This window comes from Protopterus annectens, chromosome 3.part1 (assembly GCF_019279795.1).
Source record: "Protopterus annectens isolate FY-2018-M chromosome 3.part1, PAN1.0, whole genome shotgun sequence".
NCBI classification, from domain to species: Eukaryota; Metazoa; Chordata; order Ceratodontiformes; family Protopteridae; genus Protopterus; species Protopterus annectens.
In genome coordinates, this window is record NC_056732.1 from 1,259,869,672 (window position 1) to 1,259,895,104 (window position 25,433).

Below are 25,433 nucleotides of genomic sequence, written 5' to 3' on the forward strand. Positions count from 1 at the left end.
GTCGATATTTCAAAATAAACCCCCCTAAGGCATCTCATTCCCCTAAGGGAACCCACCTCACACCCAATATCTGTCTTACCATAGTAAAAAGGGCCTGTTTGTACACACACACACACACACACACATATACAAGTGCACAAGCATGCACACACTCATACACACAAAACATTGAAGTCTCAGTGATATTATCCATTTATTTCTTCATTTAGTACCAAGCGAAATAAAATGGCCAGCGTGGATCACTTTCTGCCACACCCCAGGCCACTAACCACAGTATAGCAATCTCCATTTAAATGGTTCGAACTTTCACAAGTTAGATCTTATGGTCTTAACCATAAGAAATTTGAACTTATGAAAGTTTGAAATTTAGAAGTAGACCTATCTATCTATCTATCTATATATATATATATATGTTTACCAGGGTACTGCACTGATTAATATTGACCAATTTCATCCTCAGCCCTGGTGAAATAAAAAGAAATTTACAAAAAAAATACATAACTGTAAACAACAACAGAGTAGTTCAGGCTAATTACATAGAAAACAAAACTGTGTATATATACATTTTAGTGAACAAGCACTGTGTTACGTACAATCAGGCAGGGTGACCATATAATAAATACTTTAGTTTCTAGAGTGGGTCAAGTCTTCAGTGAATCTTGTGACAGAAGAAGAAACTTGGAAAGGAGATGGGTTATGTGATACAAAATAACATATATATAATATATAAGTGAATATACAGTAGATATAGATACACACACACACACACACACACACACACACACACACACACACACACACACACACACACACACAAAACACACATATGGGTTTGCTAAAACCTTTCAAACTTTTAGAGCCAGAAATCTGGACAAAGTCTAAAATAATGTGGGGACAATGGCCCCCCCAAAAAAGTACTGCTCTTATAAACTTAGAAAGTTGCTAGAATAACATGTTGCATTAGCATGTATTTTCTGAAGGATATGAAGTCTGAAACTCAAATGTATGCCATTATTTATTGACTTTGGTGCTTAGTGATTTGACAAAAAATCACAAATTTTATGAGGAACATTCCAAAAATATCAGGCAAAATCAGGACATTCTGTGAAAATCAGGACAGTTGAGAGGTTTGGGTCTGCTGAATATAGTCGAATTACCCAAATGTCGACATTAAATGTAGAAATTGCAAATGATGACATACTACTACGCATGTGGATCCTCAGTGCATGCCAAAATTTAAACTAAAAAAAAATCCTATACATATATATATATATATATATATATATATATATATATATATATATATATATGTGTGTGTGTGTGTGTGTGTGTGTATATATATATATATATATGTGTGTGTGTGTGTGTGTGTGTGTGTGTGTGTGTGTGTGTGTATATATATATATATATATATATATATATATTTTTTTTTTTTTTTTTTGCAGGGAAGGCAAACTCCTCAGCACCACCCATATGCCTTGCTATACTAACTCTGAGACTGCACAATATTAGGGAAAAGGTATATTCCTTATCCCCGAGAACTGTGCTATCTGACACAGCTGCTGAAATTCAGCTTAGTCAACTAAATTTTGTCAATTATACTGCTGTCAACCCAAGCTCTCCGGAAGGAACAGCAACAGAGTATGACAGGATGTACATAAATCATACCCAAGGAAAACTAAATGCTCTGACATTCTTCTTCTTCAGTGATACACAGTCCAGCCTAACTAGAAAGGACCTTATATTCCATGGCAACATCAGCTTAGAACAGCTTGGACTCCTACATCAGCAGCTTTAGCTCCACCAAAAAGAATTAATTTCCCAAGAAAGAAAATCATACAGTGTTCATCTCATAAGTGAAAAAATCATGCAACTCATAGAACTCTGTTTAGAGTTCAGTCCTTAAGAAGAAGCCAGATGTCTGAAATTACTGCCCTGTGGACTATACCTTTTAATTGTACAGATTTTCGCAGAATGTCTGGATTTTTGCCTCATATTTTTGATCTGTTCCTCAGAAAATGTGTGATTTTCTGGCAAATCACTGGGATGATCTGAGGATTGAAGTCACTAAATAATGATATACATTTGTGTTTCAGACTTCATATCCTTCAGAAAAATGCATACCAAGACAAATCATGTTATTCTGGCAATTTTCTAAGTTTAAAAGAGCAATATTAACATATGTCCCTATTTTTATGCCTTTGTCCAGATTTTTTGCACTAAGAGGTTGAGAGGTATGGCCCTGTCAGATTCCACCAGTGATCACTTCTCCAGGTCATGTGCTACCATCTCTACCAAAAGTAAAATCTGAGATTGGGTACACACCTTCCCCATCCTTGCCATTAGTTAAGAATTTGGGTTGTTACATTGTTGCCTTATTACCAAATGTCCCTGATGTGGCTGTGCAAAATGATAACCTAGCAACCTCAAATACATAATGCGCCTTAGGGACCTTGGCAACACAACTGAGCCAATCGCCTCCTTTAAATAACAAAGAGTTTCTCATGACAAATTAATTTAATTCAATGAACATGCTGTGTATGTAACTGTCAAAATATAGCCTTACATCTGAACATGTACTTCTTTTAACTTGAAATCACATGAGGCAACAGCCAAAAGAGCATTAATCCCTCCACTAGATCTCCGCATATCTGTTAAAATGAATACCCACAGTTTAACACCCAAGCACATCTTCTGGTCACCCACATGTAATCAGTGCATTGGCCTTATAGCCTTCGGCTGTACAATGACAATGTATTCTCCAGAAATGATCTGATAGCTTCCCTTACAAATGTGCCATGATTCTACTCTGCTATATTTACATACAGCATTTTCTAGGAGGACATCCACCTATATTTAGGCAGTAGAACTGCATGTTGGTAACTTTGATACCGTTGTTCTGCTTAGTACCTCACCATTTTAGAAAAAAAAAAACATAAAAATGTACTGTTTAGATAATTAGCTTGCATAATTGTTTGCACCCAACCATTCTTAGTGCTACTAGGGCCTTAGTACATTTTGTACAGGGTTCTTACAGTTATCTCTGCTACAACTGGAATTTAGATTTACATGCAGAGATTACTGCTACTTCCACATCTGTAACACACTTACTGTGTGGCTGTCGAAATCCTACACGCTGTCTTTATTATATCCTCAGCTCACTCCTGTGCATGCAGCTGGGTACTAAATACCCAGCTTCCTTTGTGGATTTTCTGTTTATTATGACCTTACTGTCTGCAGCCAACAGAACAACTGTTTGCTTGTTACACTTGCAAACTTATTACGCTCTTTCAGCTTCTGTGAATTATTCCCATTATGAGCTGCTGTATATAAATGTATACTGTACATTTTTCTTGGCATACGTCTCAGGTCATAAATAAAAAGGGCCTTGTGACCAGCTCATCTACCAGGTAAACAAACAGTAACTAAAATACAAGAAAGATATAAGTCTGCTGCAATGAATTCAGAAGAAAGCCAAAAATGAGACCATGGGATAGAGAAGGAGGGATATGATCAGAGGCTAGAGAAGCTAGAACTATCTGAAAACAGAAGAAACAAGAGAGAGAGGAGGGCACAATACTGGTTCACAAGATAATATCAGGGGCATGCAACGCAGTAATTATCAACAGGATGGGTACACAGGAAAGGAGGGGTCACAGTCAAAGAATTATATCAGGGGCATGCAACGCAGTAATCATCAACAGGATGGATACACAGGAAAGGAGGGGCACAGTCAAAGAATTATATCAGGGGCATGCAACGCAGTAATCATCAACAGGATGGGTACATAGGAAAGGAGGGTCACAGTCAAAGAATTATATCATGGGCATGCAAAGCAGTAATTATCAACAGGATGGATACACAGGAAAGGAGGGGGCACAGTCAAAGAATTATATCAGGGGCATGCAACGCAGTAATCATCAACAAGATGGATACACAGGAAAGGAGGGGGCACAGTCAAAGAATTATATCAGGGGCATGCAACGCAGTAATCATCAACAGGATGGATACACAGGAAAGGAGGGTCACAGTCAAAGAATTATATCAGGGGCATGCAAAGCAGTAATCATCAACAGGATGGATACACAGGAAAGGAGGGGGCACAGTCAAAGAATTATATCAGGGGCATGCAACGCAGTAATCATCAACAGGATGGATACACAGGAAAGGAGGGTCACAGTCAAAGAATTATATCAGGGGCATGCAACGCAGTAATCATCAACCGGATGGATACACAGGAAAGGAGGGGCACAGTCAAAGAATTATATCAGGGGCATGCAACGCAGTAATCATCAACAGGATGGATACACAGGAAAGGAGGGGGCACAGTCAAAGAATTATATCAGGGGCATGCAACGCAGTAATCATCAACAGGATGGATACACAGGAAAGGAGGGGGCACAGTCAAAGAATTATAGGGAAAAACTGTTCTCTGGATCTCCAAAAGTATGTTTTCCCGGAAAGGTTGGTAGGACTAAGAAATGGACTACCAGAATAGTGGTAGAGAAGGAGTTCACAAAAGCAATACAGAGGGCATATTCAGGTGAAAAAAGGAATGTACAGATGGAAGGAAGTTGGAATGTTAAATGCATTTATAAGTTAGACTAGATCATAGACTCACAGGAGGTTACTAGGCTAATGACCCTGGGGCACTTACAAGCCTAGCCAAAAGCTTATCCCCAAAAAAGAAACCTCAGTCAGCACCTGTTGCCCCTGTCCATGAGGGATACAAGTGGAACCCCTGGGACAAATGTGTGGTTTTCTATCCATCAAGGTAGCGCCTGAAGAGGGTCAGCAAGGTACTCTGTTTGGCATGTATGGGAAGTCTATTCCAGAGACAGGGCAGTTTCTGGGAGACAAATATGTCTTTCCAGCAGGTTTTGTTGATGTTGCATATTAGATTTAGGCCTTTTGAGGGGGTAATGCGTGAGGAGTTAGCCTTATGGATATGGAGCATCTCTAGTAGGGTAGGGGCCGATATTGCTTGTAGGCAAAACACAGATCACCTCTGAGCAATCTGTATGATACTGAGTAGAGTGATAGTGATTTCAGCCTGTCCACACAGGGCAGGTATTGCAGGCCATGCATTCTCTTTGTGAGATATATCTGTGGCCTTTCCAGTTGATGCAGGTGTTTAGAGAGGTACATACCAAATGAGGCATTATACTTAATTGTTGGCCTGATGAGGGAGGAGTACAGAGAAGTAATAACCTCCTTTTTTTTCTGGATGCAATCCCTTTACTTATGAGATGAACCAAGTAAAAGGCTTTTCTGACCACTGCTGCTACATGATGGTCAAATGTGAGATTGTTTTCAACCTGAGTACCCAGGTCTCTCACCACAGGTTGTGTGCTTAGGGGTTGCTTTTGATGTGGTAATCAGCAGGGGCCATGTTTTTGCCAAATGGTATGGTAATACATTTCTTTGCATTTAACATATGACTTTGGCACCAGTCATTTGTTGCTGTGAGACACTCCTGCAGTATATTAACATAATTTGGGGAGTCAATGACAGCACCCGACTTACAGTTATCTGCAAACTTGGTCAGCCACAGGCCTTTTGTCTTTGCCTGGACCTCTGAGAAGTAGATGCCAAACAGTAGGGGGTCCCAGGGCAGATCCCTGGGGATCACCACTAATGAAAGGTCTGCTGTCGAAGGTGGAGGCACCTATTTTAACCTTGTGGTTCCTATTGGTGAGCCAGTTGGCCATCCACCTGATGAGATAGGGATTTACGCCAAGTTATGTTTGCGTTTCAATGATGCCTGAGTGGGGGACTGTGTCAAAGGCCTTGGCCAAGTCACGGTAAGCTGTCTGACTTTCCCTCATCCAGGGCCTTGGTGATAGTCTCAAAGAAGTCAACCAGGTTCAACAGGCAAGATCTGCCCTTGAGAAATTCAAATTGGGTGGGGTCAAGTGCTTGGAGATTGCCTATACCCTTGCTTATGAGATCCATAATAATACACTCCATGGCTTTACAAATCAGACTTCTCAAGCTAACGGGGTGATAGTTTCTTTATGCAAGGGGATGACAATGGCATTTCTTTACTCTGTTGGAATGAAGCCTGTACATAGTTCTTGCTGGAGATGGTGCAGAAATCAGCCTGGGATACTATAAGGTCCCATGGAAACTGTGTTCTTTGCCTTGGATAGGGCATTTAACACTTGATCTACAGAGATGTGAGGTGCGGGACAAGTATTGTGGATGTCGATTCATAGATTCATAGGTGTTTACTAGGCTAATGACCACAAGGGCCTTTTAAGCCTAGCCGTGCACCCCAAATCTCTGACAAGTTCTGATACCTCTGATAAGTGTAAGCATGGGCCTGGGAGGTGAACTATTCACAAGTTACCTGTGTCCATTAGAGACACAGGTGCCAACCCAGGGATGAATTTCTGGTTTCCACCCAATTGTCCAAGTTGCACTTGAATTGGGTTAGGGAGGAACTCTGCTTCACCTGGATGGGGAGCCTGTTCCATAGATGGGGTAGTCTCTGAGATAGATACCTATCTCTCCAGCAGGTCCTATTTATATCACAGGCAAGGTTGAAGTCTTTAGAATGGGTAATTCTGGTGCTGTTTGTTTTGGGATATGCAGGAGGTCCATCAGAGTGGGGTCTGACAATAACCTGTATGCCAGGCATAGATCTCCCCTCAAAAGCCTGTAGGAGACAGAATACAGGGATAGGGCCTTGAGGTGGTCTGCATAGGATATTTTACTTACGCCCTGTATTCATTTAGTGAAGAACCTCTGTGGATGTTTCAATTGCTGGATATACCTGGTTAGGTAGATACCAAAGGTGGCACTGTACTCAATGGCAGGTCTGATGAATGCTGAATACAGTGGAACAAGTACTTCCTTGGACTTAGATGGCATGCCTTTGTTTATAAGTTACACAACACAGAATGATTTCCTCACCACTGTAGACATGTGATGGTCAAAAGTTGGATTACTATCTATATGTTTCCCTAAGTCCCTGACTACTCAGTCAACTCTAAGGGGTGTGCTTGTCAATATGATAGTTACCAGGGCTGGATGACTACCCAAAGGATACTATTATGCATTTCTTGGCATTTAGTTTTAGTCCATGACTCTGACACCAGTTGTTTGTCTGTGTCAGCCCCTCCTGGAGAACATTTGTGTCACTGTGAGATTCAATGACAGCTCCTAATTTGCAATCACCTGCAAATTTAGTCAGCCAGAGACCACTGACATTGGCCTTGACTTCAGAGAAGTAAATGTGAAAAAGTAGCGGTCCAAGGACTGATCCTTGAGGGACACCACTTGTGACTGGCCTCTTTGTGGAGGTGGACTCCCCAGTTTTAACTTCCTGGGTCCTGTCTGTGAGCCAGTTGGCTATCCACTACGTGACATGGGTTTGTACCTAACCTCCTGAGTTTGTCAACAATGCCTGACTGGGATATTGTGTCAAATGCCTTGGCCAGGTCAAGGTAGGCAATGTGAACGATTCTGCCCTCATCCATTGCTTTCGTGACAATCTCAAAGAAGTCCACAAGGTTGAGTAGGCATAATCTGCCGTTGACGAAACCAAACTGGGTTGGGTCCAGTGTCTGGAGGTTTACTATATTCCATATTGATCATCGCCATGATAATTCTTTCCATTTCTTTACATATAAGACTAGTGAGACTTATGGGTCTGTAGTTTCCAGGGTCTGTAGATGGCCCACCTTTGTCCAGAGGGAGACTTACTGTCTCCTTCTGCCATTAAGCAAGTGTAGTGCAATGTAAAATGTCAAAACATGCTCCATATATTAACTACATCTGAAAAAGAAAAACAAATAAAAAATCTCCACACACACATACACACACACACACGAAAATATATCCAAGTAAAGAACTCAGAATAAAATGCTAAATGAACTGTTAGAAAATACTAAACTAAGACACTCTCCTCACAATGAAAAAAATCAACTTTATTTTCTATACATGACAAATAACATTATTTGATAGAAGTCACAGTTGTAAATTAAAAGCATTCACTTAGTGCATTCCATACTATCTCCTCTCAAAATGTATACTTAATTCTCTTGATGTAAATACTTTTTGCTTTACTTTGTTTAAAACTTTGCATACTCATCTGTTACATGTGGTCTGAACCACAACTTAAAATGGTATTAGGGCCAGTCCAGACACCTAGTAAACAAATGTTCAGAAAAAACATTAATATATACAGTATGGTTAAGAACAGTATTACACTGCTTGTGTTAATATCTTTGTACTTTTCTGGTAAATCAACATAGCACTCCAAGGTATTTTAACAATACTGTATCAAAATATACTGAAAAACTATTTTACTGGGATAGACTCATGGAATACGTACTGTGTGAACTTATAAATCCTACTTGCTTAGCAAAAATACAAGTTGTTCAGCACAATTTCCTAAACAGACATTCAGACAACTCCAATTTTTTTTAAATTTGGAAAGGATTATGCCTCTCAGTCTCAACTGACAGCAGGTCACTAACCAATTATTCTCACTTCTAGCCAGGCACCCATGTAATCCAAAAGTAGTATCTAAGAATGGCATAAAAACATGGATGCTCTCCTTCTGTTTGCTTTTATATCACTGCATTCAATAAAAAAAACCCAGCCGTGTTAACTGCTGCAAAAGGGCAATGTCTGGGAATAAACAAATACTTAAGCAGTGCCAAACAATGGAGTGGCTGATTAACGGAACATGTGCATCACCTCAAAAGAAACAGTGGGCTAGGCATTTAGATAAGAAAACTCACGACAAACTGCTACACTATTAGTGCCCTCAGATAGTACTATGAAAAGGACTATTTATTACCCAAACTGAAACACTATTATTGAAATAAAAGTTTGTATTTTAAAGTACTACTTCCTATGCCGTATTTATTAAAGCCATTTCGTATGTACAATAATGGCCTCCAGTGCAGATGCTATTGAACAGACCTTCTAGGCATGAAGAGGTCCTATCCCCTATGTGCTAGGCCTCATTACACTTATGGCTGGCCCACTGCCCCCAGCGTGAATTAAACCTCTATCATTATTGGTCCAATCATTTTTCCCAACCCATGGCATCTTGGTAGACTAAGAAGCTGAGGCATGAGATTCTGCAACCCCAGGAATTATCCAGCAGAATTTAGGAATTTTGCATGACCCTGACAGCCCTGCTGGCAATGGCTGGAATGCATGGTGCAATGCACATTACTATGGATCCACTACAGAGGCTCTTCCACACAGCCATGAATCCAGATAGAGTACATATACACATCTTCGTGGACTAGCACTCCTCAGAGTCCTTTATGCAAATGAATCAGTCCTGACCCTTACCCATGTACAGCTCTTGTAGCAGGATTCCACCAATGCTCTCCTCTGTTATGGTCTTTCTTGTCGTGGAAGTCCACCACCATCCCATCCGAGGACACTCCTCCTCTAATTGATACACGTTAAGTAAGTGAGTGACAAATGACATGTTCATTATTTTGTTTGACATTACTGTTATTTTATTCAGTCTGTATCTTGCAGCTGAATGACCTGAGTTACGGCCCTGAGTGATTAGCTCTATAACCTGCTTACAATAACAAAAAAAAAAAATAATAAATCGTTGCTTTTTATTGGAGGGGGAGTTATCATATGGACATATGCAACCGAAAAGAGCAGAAAATGAGATACGGTTTCACAAAAGCAATCATTCAGCGTGCCAGTCTGGGGAATGTATATCTGTGTTGGGGAACAAAAAATAAATAAAGAAGGACAGCACTGGGTAATTAATATGCAAATTATGAAAACACACACAGTCTGTTTAACTAGGTTAGAAACACAATTTGTTCAGAAATTAAAGATAAATGAAATGAAAGGCACTTGGCTGACATGTGCCATTAACATCTTTCAAATTACGTTTTTTTTTTTTTTTTTTTTTTAATTTGAGGAGTGTGCAATACATTTCTCTAATGCCAGAGAGTTTGGTTAATGGCTTTTGAAACCATCTCTCAGACAGATTTACTGGAGCTGAAAGCTAATGGCATGCATTGTACATCAGGGGGCCACCCTCTCTTGCCTCCTCATGGGGAACATCATCCAATTATTACTCACTTGCTCAGCTGTCATCCTACTTGTGATGCAGCTGTAATGTTTTCACACAACTGAGAGCAGTCAGTAAATGCAGTGGGTCTGAACACAGAACACTAGTAAAACAGTAGTTTAAAGATACCTCATATTTACAGCTAACAGAAGTGAAAACACACACTGCTCCCTCATCATGGGGGTTCTCTGCTACAGTAAGCTCATTTTCTTGATGCAAAGACAGATCATAGTCAAAAGACACTTTCAGCTTGTTCTATTTCTCTCAAGTAAAATCTCTTTTGCATGTACTGTATTCTACTATATGCTAAGAAGCATCTGCAGTCTTATGTTTGGTTATGACATCACCTTCCTGACAATGTTGGGTAAGACAGCTAAGAAGTGAAGCCAAGCAAATCAGTCTCTCAAAGGTTTTTAGACATACCTGTTAAATATGCGGAAGCAGTATGCATGCAAAAATTAAAACATGTTTTAAGGCTTCTGTTTTAAGGACATAACTTGAATTTAAAAGTAAACATTTCAACTTTCAGAAAATAAACATGGCTAGTAGCTAGATCAAGCTTCTTTTTGATTGCTTTGTACTGATGGATATCCAATAATGTCATGTTTAGGAGGAATACTCATCTGTTGGCTTTAAATACGATGATGAATTGCATTTCATTTGGTTAATGCAGGTGCAGGGGTGTATTACTCAATTTTCACACGTTTGTCATCATCTATACGTGCCATTTTACACTGAATCAATATATAAGCACCAGCAATTCCAGAAGGGCGACATCAGAGGGGTAATCTATAGGAAAAGCAGAGTGAGTGGTGGATTTATTGTCCTTGTCTACCTCTGAAGGTAGCATTTTTAAATTCTGAGACTCAGAAGTGCGAACCCTTGAATAGCAAGTCCGAATATGCAAAATTAGTGACCTGCACATACATAATCTGAGATTGCCTTGTCTTTGTGTATTCCCTTTTCAATGAGGTGCAGTGATTTCAAAGTTAATATCAGTTACTTCCTTCACAGTGCAGAGCATGTGGTCACTACATGCAAGCATCACACCAATACTGCAAGAGCTCTTCCACAAGGCCCAAATGGCGAAAGTTTTCACTGAGAATTTTGTCATTGGACAATAACCTGCAGTGACTACATCCAGCCTTGACTCCAATACTACAGGAGCTGTACCATACAGCCCCACTCCTGAAAGTTTTCACTGAGAATTTTGTCATTATGTAATAGCCTGTGATCACTATATCCAACCCATGAAGGCTTTATATTGTGCTTTATCAGTGTAGTGCTACGTTATTATAATTTGCTCTATACACTTTATTACTGCGGTTCTTATCAGTGTACCTCCTACTAAACCTATTTTTATCGTACATTCTAAACTTTCTTACCATTTCTCTACTCTTATAATAACCCTCTCTTGCTCTGACTCACTCTGGTCATTCCTCCATCTGTAGGAATAAATATTAACTTTATTGCCTCAACAGAATATTAGAGCTTACTAGAGTTTTTCCTTTTTCTTTCCTTTCAGAGCCTGTGGTCACTATGTCCAACCCTGACACCCCCCCACCACACCCCACCCCACCATAAGGCCCAACTCCCACATGTTTTCACTGAGAATTTTACCACTGAGCAATGTAAGTTTGTTTAACATGGAGAGTCTTGCTGTGTATTAACTATAAGTGCCTGCCTCTGCTGGAAAGTAGCTGAGACATTCCCCCAAGAGAAGGAGTCCTTGCACTCTAAGGACCACTTATTAAGTTGGTCACTGTCCTTTCTCCTGACTAGTAGATTGTCAGTTGCTTAGCCTCCCTTGCTTCCTCATTTCTACAATCAGTAAATAAAAGAAAACGTTTTGTATTTTGTGCCTCCTTGTCAATTGCTTTGTACTGGCTATAAACTTATGGTTCTCTGTATAAACTTACGGTTCTCTGTAACAACTGCCCTGAGGGTAGGAAGGCTGCTATGCTCAGCCTTGTTATGCTTTGCTTCACTATCCTACCCTACCTGCAACTCCCCCATCCCCTCTTACTGTACTATTTTACTTCCCACATATGGACTTCACTCATGACACCCATTCCTTAACCATCCTTAAAAACACTTACCATTGTCATATAAACACTCCAGTTTCCATCTTGATATTTCCCAACTTCCAACTAATATTTAGCATCATTTCTAACAACCTTTCTCCCTCCAATACTGCTCTGCACTATATCCATTCATAGTCAGACCCCTCTGCAATAGTACCTATCTATTATTCTACATTTCGACTTCTAATGTCTCCAAAGAAATCCTCACTACTTCCTATCTGACTACATCCTCATACCCTGTCCTTTCAAACCCCTCTATTTCTTACATTCCAGAAACATAAAAGAAGATAGTAGGGCAGCCTATCTTCAGTCATTGAACATACTTCGTTCCTATCTACCTTTTACTTGCTTTCAGACTCCGCCTCCACTAAGTACCCTACAGCCCTGGGACTTCTTGCCTCCTACTTAATTTTTAACTCCCTACTACTTGCCATGAACAAAATACAGATCCCTTTACTTAATCATGCTAGTCCTCCTTAGTTCATCCTCTGTTCTCCTCCTCCTTCTGCTAACCCATCTCATCCTACCATGACTCAATAAAAGCTCTCAACATCTTTCCACTTCTGTCCCAAAAACCTATCCATATTTCCCCTCTAAACTCTCGACACATTGCCCCAACCTATTTAATGATGCCCCTCACCTTTACCTTAAATATAGACCAACTCCATGGCAATTCAAATCAAAATAAAATTAAGTGGAAAAATACTGTCCAAAAAACAAGAATCACTACCACCCCAACATTCTAAAATCCTAGGAGGAGACAGTCACCCTAATCCTGGCCCCACCTATCACAACCAACAAGACAATTCTCTTTCACATACTACTTTAACAATGCAATGGTCCAAACCCAATCCAGTAATCTAACTTTTGCTGCCATAAATATCAGATTAAGAAATAAAACTACTGAGCTACATGCCTGGATTACCCAACACAAGCCTGATATTCTAATTATAACTGCAACTTGGCTTAAGCCTAGCATAAACAACTCCAATATTATACCCCCCTGGCTGTAATATCATCCATAATGACCATAAAGAGGAAAGGTGGTAGTATCACTTTAATATTGCCCAACGATTACCACATTTCACCCTACAACAAACCAGTATCAAAGTTCACTGTAGCAGAGCTTCTTATTACTTTCCTTAACATAAACAAATATGTAATACTGTCATTTCCATCCCCCTGGCAACAATGCAGCTACACAGGAAGATGCCCTTCAATGGGTATCCGTAATAATTCCATAAGAAAAAATACTACTGTGCAATGTCAATATTGACTGGTTGGGCATAACCTCTAAGTCTTCTACAACTAGCATGAATGTATACACTGTCACACAACCAATTAATCATCATCTACCCCCCTTTTCCCATTTTCTACATGGGGTCAGGGTGTTGTGTTAACTGTCACCATCTCTCGATTCAATGCCACACTCCCGCCTTCTTTGACACTCATGCCTGACTGTCACAGATCATCTCTCATGCAATCCATCCACCTCTTTGCTGGATTCTCTCATTTCCTCTTACCGTCTTCCTGTCTGTGACAAATCTTCTTCACCAGATTGTCTTCTGCTTTTCTGCAACTGTGCCTGAACCACTGTAGTCTGTCCTCTTTGATCTTTTCTTCAACTGGAGCTTCTGCTCTTATGTCCTCATTTCTTCATCTGTCCCACAGTGTGAATCCTATTACCCATTTAAGGCACTTCATTACCATCACCTCTAACTTCCTGATCTACTCTGCTTTTACTCCCAGGTTTATATACCAGTGGTGGTGCTGTGGTAGCGATGTCGCCTCACAGTTAGACGTTGCCCGTTCGATTCTCAGTTAGAGCATCTTCTGTGTGGCGACATGCGTGAATGGGCGTTCCTTCATTGAAGGTTGTGTGTTAGGCCCGGCAAGCCAGCACGTAAAACTCTACTGCCAATCATTATTTATTTATTTATTTATTTATTTCCAGTTTGATTACCGGGGAAGTCCACTGGGCCAGAACATACCCATTTTCAGTGGAGGCCCGGGGAGAAAAGCTCCAAAAGCAAAGCAAATACAATCTAAGTTACATAGTATAAAATATAGTAATAAAATATATACATTTGGAATAACATTACATTGAATACAGTTAGTAAAAAAGCAAATACACGCAGTATACTTCAAAAAACATCATTCAGGAAGGTAGATACAATAGATTTAGTAGTTTCCTTAAGTAGCAGGTTTGACTGTATGAAAAGAAGGTGTAAGGTTACATGCTATTTACAATATTTACATATGAGGAGTAGAGAGAGAGAAAGTACATAAACTGAGAGTAGAATATAGTTTGATCAAGCAGTGATCGAGAGAGAAAAAGAGAAGAAAAGAAGATAGTATTAGGGTAGAGTAAAGAGAAAGGATGTAGAGGGTTCAAGGGGAATTTATGTAGATTTATGTAGGACCGGAGTTCCGCTGTGGCGACCCCTAACCGGGAAAAGCCGAAAGACACAAACAAACTGTTGTACAGTAAAGATTGCACCCCTATTTTGTACACCTTACCTTTCAGTTTCTTTGGCCTTCCTCGGTCATACACAACACCTGACACTCCATGCCAGTTGGCCGCTATTCCTCTGATTCTAGTTTGGACCTCTTCATTCAGACTACCCTTCTCCTCAACTAGTCCTCCCAGATAAGTGAAGCTATTAACCTGTTTCACTATTTTCCTTTCTATCTAAATTCGCACCTTTTTCTGATTTCCCCGGTGTGCTGCCATTACCACTGTCTAACCTGTACTTAGTTTCATCCCATGTGCCTTCAGTTTTGCATTCCATTTGCCTACACTTTGCTGGAGTTCTTGCTCAGTGTCTGCCTGTAATGCAACATCGTCTGCATACAGCAACTTTGTTGATCTGTCCTCTCTGACCAGTTTGCTAAGGTAATCCATCACCAGTATTAACAGCACTGGGATCAGAGCTAAACCCTGATGCACACCCACTCCCACTGGGAACCCTTCTGTGAGACAGAACACTGTTCATACTTGAGCCATTGGATCTTTGTATGTAGCCTGCACTAATTATGACAATGTTTCTAGGACTTTGAACCACCCTTACTGTCCAAATCAATTTTCTTGGGAACTTGTCATATGCTTTCTCCAAGTCTAGGAATGCCCAACTGGACTCTTTCTTCATTTCTAGCTTCTTCTCAATTATCTGTCTCACGGCAAACATCGGGTCAGTTGTGCTGCATCTTGATCTGAATCTGAACTGCGCTTCTTCCATCTTACTGTCTACTACTCTGTGTATCCATTTATCAATCACCCTCTCCAGAACTTTCATGCAGTGTGACAGGAGTTTGATACCTGTGTACTTTTACATTGGCATGAGTATGCATATTCTCTAGGCATCTGAGATACACCCTCTTCTCCACACTGCTATGAGTCCACTCAGGAGCCCTTTCTCACCCAGTGTCTTTATCATATCTGTTGTGACCTCACCTGAGCCTGCTGATTTCCCTGATTCATTTTCCTTAGTGCTGCTCTTACTTCTTCTATGGTGGGCTCCTCTTTTTCTTTTATCGTAGGCTGTGTCTGAGGCAGTACAGCTTCTGTGGGGTTTTCTTCATTCAGGAGCTGTTGGAAGTACTTCTTCCATCTGCTTTTAATGTCCTGTGGACTGGTGTGCTGGCACCCCTTATGACGAGTGTCTGACTATCATCTTTATCTTTGTGTCTTTGCCTTACAACCTGATATAGTTTCTTTGTGCCACCTACTGAGTCACTTTCCAGAAGCTGGTAGAGTGCCTCTGATGCTCTGTTCTTTGCTACTGCAACTCCTTTCTTAGCCTCTTTTTAGCCAACCAGTAGTCCTTCCTAGACTGGTCTGTCTTTTCTATTTCCCACTTTTTCCTGCACTCCTCCTTGCTTTCCATGACTTCCTGGACTTCTGCATTCACCACCACTCTTCCTTATGTACCTTAGTTCTACACCTGGCTCTGTTCTGTAATCCTCACACATGCTGTTTTGAGGTACTGCCATCCTTCTTCAACTCCACCTATTTCCCCCTTTTTTTGGGGGGTGAGATCACAGCTGAGTAATTCTCTGAACTGTTGCACTTTCTCTCCAGTCAACTTACAGATCTTCAAGCCTGGTCTCTGTTGATCTTAGTGCCTTCTCTGACCACTGCTTGCTGCTGATTGTGGCACCCAGTAGTGTATGTTGTGGGTGACTGTTTCATTTGGGATAGCTTTGCAATCACTGATTCTAGCCTGTGCCGTTTCATTACTAGGAGGTAGTCTACCTAAGTTGCATTTTGGCCACTCATGTATGTGTGTCTCTCCTTCTGAACAATGTGTTGGCTGCTATCAAGCCATTTGCCAAACAGAAGTCTAGAATGGCCTTTCCTTCTTTACTCCTGTTGCCCCACTCATGTGGACCAAGGCAGTCCTCATATTCTGTTCTGTCTGTCCCAATATGTGCATTCAAGATACCCATTATCAACACCAATTCATGTTGTCCTGCTTTATCTGGTAGGTCCTGCATCTGCTATTTGAATGCACATTTTTTTTTCAGTATCAAATCCCTGCTCTGGGACATAGGTTGAAATTATGAATACTGCCCTATTATTAGGATGGAGTCTGATTACATGAGTCTGTCACTAATTCTGATGACATCCATCACTGCCTTCTGAAGCCTCTCTCTCACACCATTTCTAGCCTGCCCTTCCATCTTGTCTCTTGGATACACATGATGTCCACCCTCCTCCATATCATCCACTTCCAAGTTTCGCCCTGTCAGTGAACCTACATTAAGTGTAGCAATTCCTTGCTCATGTTTGGCAGGTTGATTGGTTTTACTTACAGCTTTCTCTCAACAGTGTTATCCCAGGTAATTCAGGCATCAGCCTGTACACTGGCTGGCCAGTAGCTAACTGGCGTAGGGCTGCTGGGCTTTATGGTGTCATATACTCCCATCCCCCATTAGCATGGTTCCCTGGTGTATGTTGGAATAGGCTAGGTCCTTAACCCAGTTATCAACAGCAACATTAGTCAACTTAACTGAATTACCTAGAGCCATACTTTACACCACTGAGTGGCTAGGTCTGCCATGTGATCCATGTTCTCCTATCTTGAGGATATTGTGCAGCACAGTAGATGCCCAGACTCATTGATCTATATAACTCTGCCTCTATAGGGCACTTTGAGAGTTTGTGCTGCTGTCCAAAGCTCTATTCGTTGGTGAGTTTGAGATTAAAACAATTGGCATGTTCAGAGGTGGGAGGATCCCCACAGCGACACAGGGAGAACATGCAAATTCCAAACAAACATTGGCTTGAGGTCAGGATCAAACCTTGCAGCTTGTGCACGGGATATGAAGGCTTAACCATTATGCCAACTGGTCTCTAATAGCCCCACACATTATAGCAAGATATCAAATTCCTTATTAGACTGGGTTTAACTATCAGACCCTAGCAAATTCACCACCCCAGATACAATATGAGACGCACTCCGTGACCATCTCCTAATCTATCCAACCAGATATTTCACACATTGACTTAAAAAAACATGTTTATAAAATAACATGCAACTCGTCCAAGTTTAACCCAAATATACTCATTAGTACCCTATCATCTATTCACTGAAACATCTTAAAAATCCTCTTTTTAGATGATGCTATAAATTAATTCAGTACAACTTTCCTAAATATCCTAAATAATATTGCACTTCTAAGAAGGAAGGGACTGAAAACAAATAATGCAATATGGATGTCCAAAAAGAGTAGAATGCTAATGCAGGACACAGAAAAAGCATGGAAAAAATATAAAACACCACAGTACCTCGAAAACTTCAGAATGCTCCACCACAGTACTAAAAACAAACAGATGAAGACAAACAACTACACTAGAACAACAGTCAGAACAATGGTACACAAAACCCTAAAAAGTCTGGTCAGCTATTAAACATATCTTACATACCATCCAAACATTCAACCTTAACCCCTCTTCCAAAAACTCAACACTCAAAACGCCAATAAAATTCAACTCTTGCTTCATAAATAGTGTAGCAACCCTTACCAAGGATTCCCCTACATCTAATCCCAACACTGTCAACATCACATATCACCAGACCCACTTTTACTTTCAAAACTGTGGCCACATCTTATATAAAACTATTCTTAAACAAAATCAAACCATGCTCTATTTCTGCTGATAACCTTCCAAGTGAGTACCTTAAATTAGCAGCCAATAGTGGTCCAGCAGTTAGCATTGTCACCTTACAGCAAGAGGTTCCCCAGTTCGATTCTTAGCTGGGGTGCCTTCGGTGTGGCATTTGCATGACCTCCCTGCATTCTTCTGTGTTTCCTCCAGGTGCTCCGGTTTCCTCCCACATTCCAAAGACATGCATCTGGAGCATGTCTCCCTGGGCTTCATCTTAAAATGGTCTCTATCTCAGTTGGACTTTCCCAGTAAACAAATGTTAAATAAATAGGTCATTCCAGGAATTCTATATTCCCCTTCTGTAGAACAAAATCATACATTATCCCTCTACACCAAGCAAGACATTCAACAGACATTACTAACTTTAGACCTTTAACACTCGTAACCCCCCCCCCCCAAAAAAAAAATACTTGAAAACATACCTCACAACTGTCCAGATTTTTGCCTCATATCTTTGGTCTATGTCTCATAAATATATGGTTTTCTGGCAAATCATTGAGGACCGAAGTCAGAAAATAATGGTAGACCATTACGTTTCAGACTTCATATCCTTCAGAAAATTCATGCTAATGCAAAACCTGTTATTCTGTCAACTTTCTAAGTTTGTAAGAGCAATATTTAAAAAGTGTCCCTATTTTTGGATCTTTGTACCCCCATTGCTTGTGGTTTTGTCCATATTCCTTGCTCAGACACATTGGGAGGTATGCTTGAAAAATGCACTCAGAAATGGTTGCTAAACTATCCCCTGCAGGAAGAACTTCTACCCACCTCCCATAGTACTAAAACTGCACTTCTAAACCTTATAGATGCTGTCAATAAACCTAGAATTAATGGCAAACTAGTCTCCTTATTTCTAGACTTGTCAAAAGCTTTTGACACAGTAAACGTCTACTTCAAATGTCCTCACAAAGTCTATCTCAGTCCACCCTTCTATGGCTCAAAATTTACCTGTTCAATAGGTATGTCAGTAAAATGGACCTCCACCCCCTCTCCATAAATCCCAGTCATCACCAGTGTACCCCAAGGCTCTTATTATTGGCCCCCCTCTCTTTAACATTGTCACCAACTCCCTCCACACATCCATTCTACAAGCCTCTGTAACACAAAATCCAGATGACTTCACACACATATGCACATCTAACAACATAATGCATCTCAAATTTTTATTTATTTATTTATTGACATTTGTTTACCAAGAAAATCCAACTGAGCACAGGTGCATTTTTCAGTGGAGGCATGGGGAGAAAAACTCCAAGGTATCATATTTAATGCAATCAATATTGATAGCAACAACTTTTATAATGAATAAAGTATATACGCATATAATGCATATCAAAACATTACTTAGGATGCTTTAACAGCCACTGCAACATGGCTTTGCAACTCGCAACTCATATTCATTTCCCCCCAAAAAACAAACTACTTCTCCCCCCCAATCCTTCTCTCATGAAAAAACAGAGTTTGAAATCCTGTCTTTAATACCACTTCTGAAATCACTCTCATAGAACATTATTAATTATAGCTGATGAGAATCTTACATTTGACCTGCATATACAAAATTGCATAAAAACTCATCAAAAACAAGGGATGATTTACAGAGCTAAAAACTTTCTCACCAACGCAACTAAAACTACACTTGCCACTACTTACCTCCTCCCTTCACTACTTTATAGTTCTGCCATACTTACTCCACGTATCACAAACATCAAAACACAGTTAGCTGTCTGTCAAGTGCCAGGATCCATCAGGTCACTCAAGCATTCAAGTCACTCAGTCACAAGTACCGGTATGACTCCGTCACAGTCCATGTGGGGTGAATGACGTGAGACATACTTCAGTGGAGTATATGAAAAGAAACATGACCGAGCTTTCAGAGTATGTGACAAAGTCAGGTATAAGCTTAGCCTTAAGCAGCATTCTACCTTTTCCAAGGATGATGCCACATTATAAACAAAAAATGATTGACTTTAACAATTAGCTTAGCTTCTGGTGTCAGTCCAAGGGGATCCAATATCTGTCAGCCAGGGAAGACATGATAGACAGGCCACGCTGCTTTGCTAGAGATAGTCTGCACCTGTTTCCTCTAGGCTTTCAGATACTGGCAAAGGCATTAGCAAACCCTATTGTGCCTCCCAAAATAACCATATCCTCTCTAGACAAACTCAAGGTGCTGCTGCTTAATGGTAGGAGTCTAATGAAGAAACTACACTCGCTGGAAGCACTTCTCACTTTGGAAGATGCTGATATATGTGCAGTCACCGAGACATGATTCAAAGATGTGGAAAGCATCCTGGCCATGCAGGGCTATAATGCTTTCCATACATTCAGACCACAGACTGAGCATGACAGAACTGAAAGAAGAAGTGCATCCATCTTCATTAAGGATAAATATACTTCGAGACTGGTCAAACACTATGAATCTCTTGAGCTACTCATGTCCAATCAACTACAGGCAAAGCTCACTACCACACCATAGCTAGCTATAGGTCTCACACCATGAAACACGAAAAGCATACTGCACACCTGGACATACTGGAGTCATTTGTCATACAGCCCAACACCCTACTCATGGGTGATTTTAATCATCCTACCATCGACTTGGAAACATACATGACCACAAACATGCTGGCTCAGAGGTTCTTGGACTTTGTTAAACGAAATGCTCTGGAAAAGCTAGTCAGCACACCCACAAGAGGCTCAGATGTCATGGACATAGTACTCACTAACACTGGAGAGCATTGCAGCCTGTTCTGTGTGATGTCTTTCCTGGTAAGATCAGAATATAAATCAGTCTCATTTGATGTAATTATAACATCAGATGCTACATCAAGTTCAAAAACTTTTAAGAATTTTTTCAAAGACAAACTACCTCCTGCTATACGATGGTATAAGAAGTTTCAAAGCCCCCCTCAAACACATGTAACACAGACACCAATGCCCTGTATAACTACGTTAGCAGTTGTATAGAATTGGCTGTACCTGATTGGATTAAAAACAGGTCTTGCTGAAAAAACAAGCTACCCTGGTGCATCCCTGGTATAAACAGGCTATACAACAGGAACAAGAAACTAATGCCCAAGAACAAGGGGGAACTGGCTTAGCAGAGGTAGAAATCCCTCTCTGGCTTAAACAAACAAATTAGACACCTTTTCAAGTCTCCAAAGCTAATTATGAAGCAAAAATAGCCTCCCTAGTTAAGGATAATCATAAGACATTCTTTAACTACAAATGGAATACCCAGCTGTGTGCTGAACTGGCTGCGGAAGGCACCACCCATACTCAGCCGGAGGTAATAGCCAACCTGCTAGCTGACAGATGTGGAGCAAACTTGGCCCCCTGTCCCCTGCAGTGATCCCCTAAAGTATAACTGCCAGCATTCCTCTGCCTATTATTTCAAGACAGCAGGTCATCTCAGCATTTTCCAAGGCCAAAAACAAGGCATCGATGGGATCAGACAATATTCCTGTTTTTATACCATGTTGCTAAGGCCTGGAACGCCTTATATGTATCCATCAGGTCAATATCTTCCCTCTAGTCTTTCAAAACCATTCTGAAAGACTTCCCAGCCAAAATTTGTCACTGTTCTTACTCAACCCCAAGATAAACTGTATCCATAAATATGAACAAGTACATATTCATACCTTATACCACCTTACACTTTCTTCTTCACTCACCTTCTTACTTCAGTTTCTCTCACAGGATCATAGGAAGTTACTAGGCTATTGGCCCTGAGGCCCTTACAAGCCTAGCCAAGAATTTAGCCTATGTTCCAACAAGTCAGCACCCTATGCCACTGTCAAGCAGGGACACAGGTGGAATCCTAGGGGTGTATTTTCTGTTCTCCATCCAGTTAACCAGGTTGCACTTAAAAAGATTTAATGAGGTACTCTGCTTTATGTAGAAAGGGAGTCTATTCCACAAAAGGGGGAGTCTCTGGGACAGAAATCTGTCCCACCAACAAGTCCTATTAATGTCACAGACCAGGTTGAGGTCACATGTGCAGGTTACTCAAGTGGAGCTTGACTTGCGGATATGCAGCAGTCCCATCGGGGGGGGGGGTCTGAGTTTACTTTGTATGCCAGACAGAGGTCACCTCTGAGGAGTCTGTAGGAGACTGAGTAGAGGGATAGGGCTTTTAGTCTATCTGTATAGGGTAGATGTTTGAGGCCCTGGATTCTCTAGGTGAGAAACCTCTGTGGTCTCTCCAGCTGCTGCATGTGCTTTGTGAGGTACATGCTGAAACAGGCATTGTGTTCAAGAATGGGTCTTATAAGGGAAGAATACAGGGATGTTATGACCACCTTGCCCCTGGATGAGACACCCTTACTAATGAGATGGGCCATGTAGAAAGATTTCCGTACAATGGAGGCAATATGGTGGTCAGAAGTCAGTTTGCTATCAACCTGGGTGCCCTCATGATTGATTGATAATAAGGCACTAAACACGCAATGTGATCATTTGTGGGGACATCCTTCTACCCAAAAGAGATGATGATGCATTTTTTGGCATTCAGTTTGCGGCCATGTTTCTGGCACATGTCATTTGTTTGGGTGAGACCCTCTTGAAGGATGTCCACATCACTAGGGAAACTGATGACAGCACTCAGCTTACAGTCATCTGCAAACTTGATCAGCCATAGCCCACTAGATTTAGCCTGCTGGTGTGTGTGTGTGTGTGTGTGTGTGTGTGTGTGTGTGTGTGTGTGTGTGTGTGTGTGTGTGTGTGTGTGTGTGTGTGTGTGTGTGTACACTTGCTCGTGTGCGTGCATACGTGTGTGAGAAATGCCCTAGTTAGGGATGGCAGGTTAGTTAATTTATTCACGCTCAAACCCTGCACCTCAGCTAGGCTGTGGGTTCTACTCCCACACCATGTAGATGGATTGCTGACACTGTGTTGTACCTTAAGGGGAGGTTGGGGTGCTGCAGTCCTGAGTGTGTTCTCCTTTGGATGAGATGTCTTGTAACTATGAACTTGTGGTAGGTTTGCCATCCATTCCCTATTGCAATATTGCTAGCTTATCATTTTTTTATGTAACATAGGCAATCTATTCTTCAAGGGCAGCAGAAAATGAATTTGTACATGAAATACTGAAATATAAAATTATCTGCCAGCAGCAATCTCTTCCATTAGTTACAGATCTCTTTAATGTAGAATTATTCGGATGTCTTTTACTTCTGCAGAGACTGAGCATATTGACTGAAATTAGTGGATTGTAATGGCAGAAGCTTGAGTTACTTACATGGTTGAAATGCTATGAAATGGTCAATTTTGATATTGCTGTTTCATTGCTTACTGGGAAAATGTTCAAAACAATAAAGTTAAAACACAAGGAATGCAATTAAATACATTGAGGAAAGTGAATAAAAGAACACATGCATGTATGCATGGTCCTAAAAATGTGTGAAATGCTTTGAAAACAGCCCAAAGGTAAGCTTAATCTGCCACTAGTGTTTCAATGTTATTTTAATGAATGTAAGTTTCAAGAACAGAGACCTGCTGGTTAGGACCTGCATGATATCAACTTAAACGCATAAGTATAGCTAAGTAACTTTTATCTGCACTTTTTAAACTAATTTGTTCGTGTTGCATTGAGCAATATCTAGCTAAAAGTTGACTGCTTTTTCAGTAGTGCATGTGGTATTTTCAGTTAAGGCTTGTTAAAAAACTGCATAGCCAGTGATAGGTGGGGGTAGTAGTTTCCTTCATTGTTATTCAGTTTCTGTTTTATACAAGTGGTACAGTGAATTATCTTCTGTTTAAACTGTGAGCTTTGGCCGGTTAAGACCTGCATGATATCAACTTAAACGCATAAGTGTAGCTAAGTAACTTTTATCTGCACTTTTTAAAGTAATTTGTTTGTGTTGCATTGAGCAATATGTAGTTAATCTTGGTGGCTTTGAAACTGCTCTCCACTCTTGTAAATTAGCACTTGGATACTCCTCCTGGGCCCATCTCATTTGCTCACTCAAAAAAAAAAAAAAAAAAAAAAAAAATGTATCTGCTTTTACTGTATTTGTGTTTCTTCCTACTTTATTTTGCTTTTGCGTCATCTTAAAAGTACTCAATTGTATTTATTACTGCTTAGTGTAACTAACTCTAAGCCTTTTAGTTTAAGCACTTGGGCTTCAGACCAGTTGTTTTACATTAAGAAGGTTTGTGCTCTGCACTGTGGTGGCAGGACAGGTAGCTTACATCCTTCTAAGTTGGGAACTGCTGATTGAGGGCTCAGTGTCTGTTATTCTAAAAGTGTATTAATTCTGGTTTAAGCACTTGGGCTTCAGGCCAGTTATTTTACATTAAGAGGGTTTGTGGTCTGCACTCTTGTGGGAGGAGAGGCTGGACTCTGCCCTTCTGAGCTGGGAATTTCTGGTTAAAGGTTTATAGTGCCTGCATATTTGTACTGCTTCTTACTAAATTGGTACACCTTGTTTGCTGTAGCATAGACTAGATCCAGGCCTGCTGAATCTAGTTTTGTTTGTATAACTTGAGCACTAATCCAGGCATTCTTTAAAGTATTCAACTGTATTTATTACTGCTTCGTAGTAACTTGATTAAAGTGTAGCTATCATTTGAAGTCTTTTGGATTAAGCACTTGGGCTCAGACCAGTTGTTTTACATTAGGAAGGTTTGTGGCCTGCACTGTGGTGGCAGGACAGGTAGCTTACATCCTTCTAAGTTGGGAACTGCTGATTGAGGGCTCAGTGTCTGTTATTCTAAACGTGTATTAGTTCTGGTTTAAGCACTTGGGCTTCACGCCAGTTATTTTACATTAAGAAGGTTCGTGGTCTGCAGTCTTGTGGGAGGAGAGGCTGGACTCTGCCCTTCTAAGCTGGGACTTTCTGGTTAGAGGCTTATAGTGCCTGCATATTTGAACTGTTTCTTACTAAATTGGTACACCTTGTTTGCTGTAGCATAGACTAGATCCAGGCCTGCTGAATCTAGTTTTGTTTGTATAACTTGAGCACTAATCCAGGCATTCTTTAAAGTATTCAATTGTATTTATTACTGCTTGGTAGTAACTTGATTATAGTGTAGCTATCATTCTAAGTCTTTTGGATTAAGCACTTGGGCTCAGACCAGTTGTTTTACATTAGGAAGGTGTGTGGCC

General features: G+C 40.6%; 1 protein-coding gene across 1 annotated transcript in view; it reads right to left on the bottom strand.

The window, feature by feature from the left end:
* The window catches only part of ARHGAP39 (Rho GTPase activating protein 39), a 2,618,385-nt gene that overhangs the window by 307,486 nt on the left and 2,285,466 nt on the right, over positions 1–25,433 (bottom strand). The gene's annotated exons all lie outside the window — the stretch shown is intronic.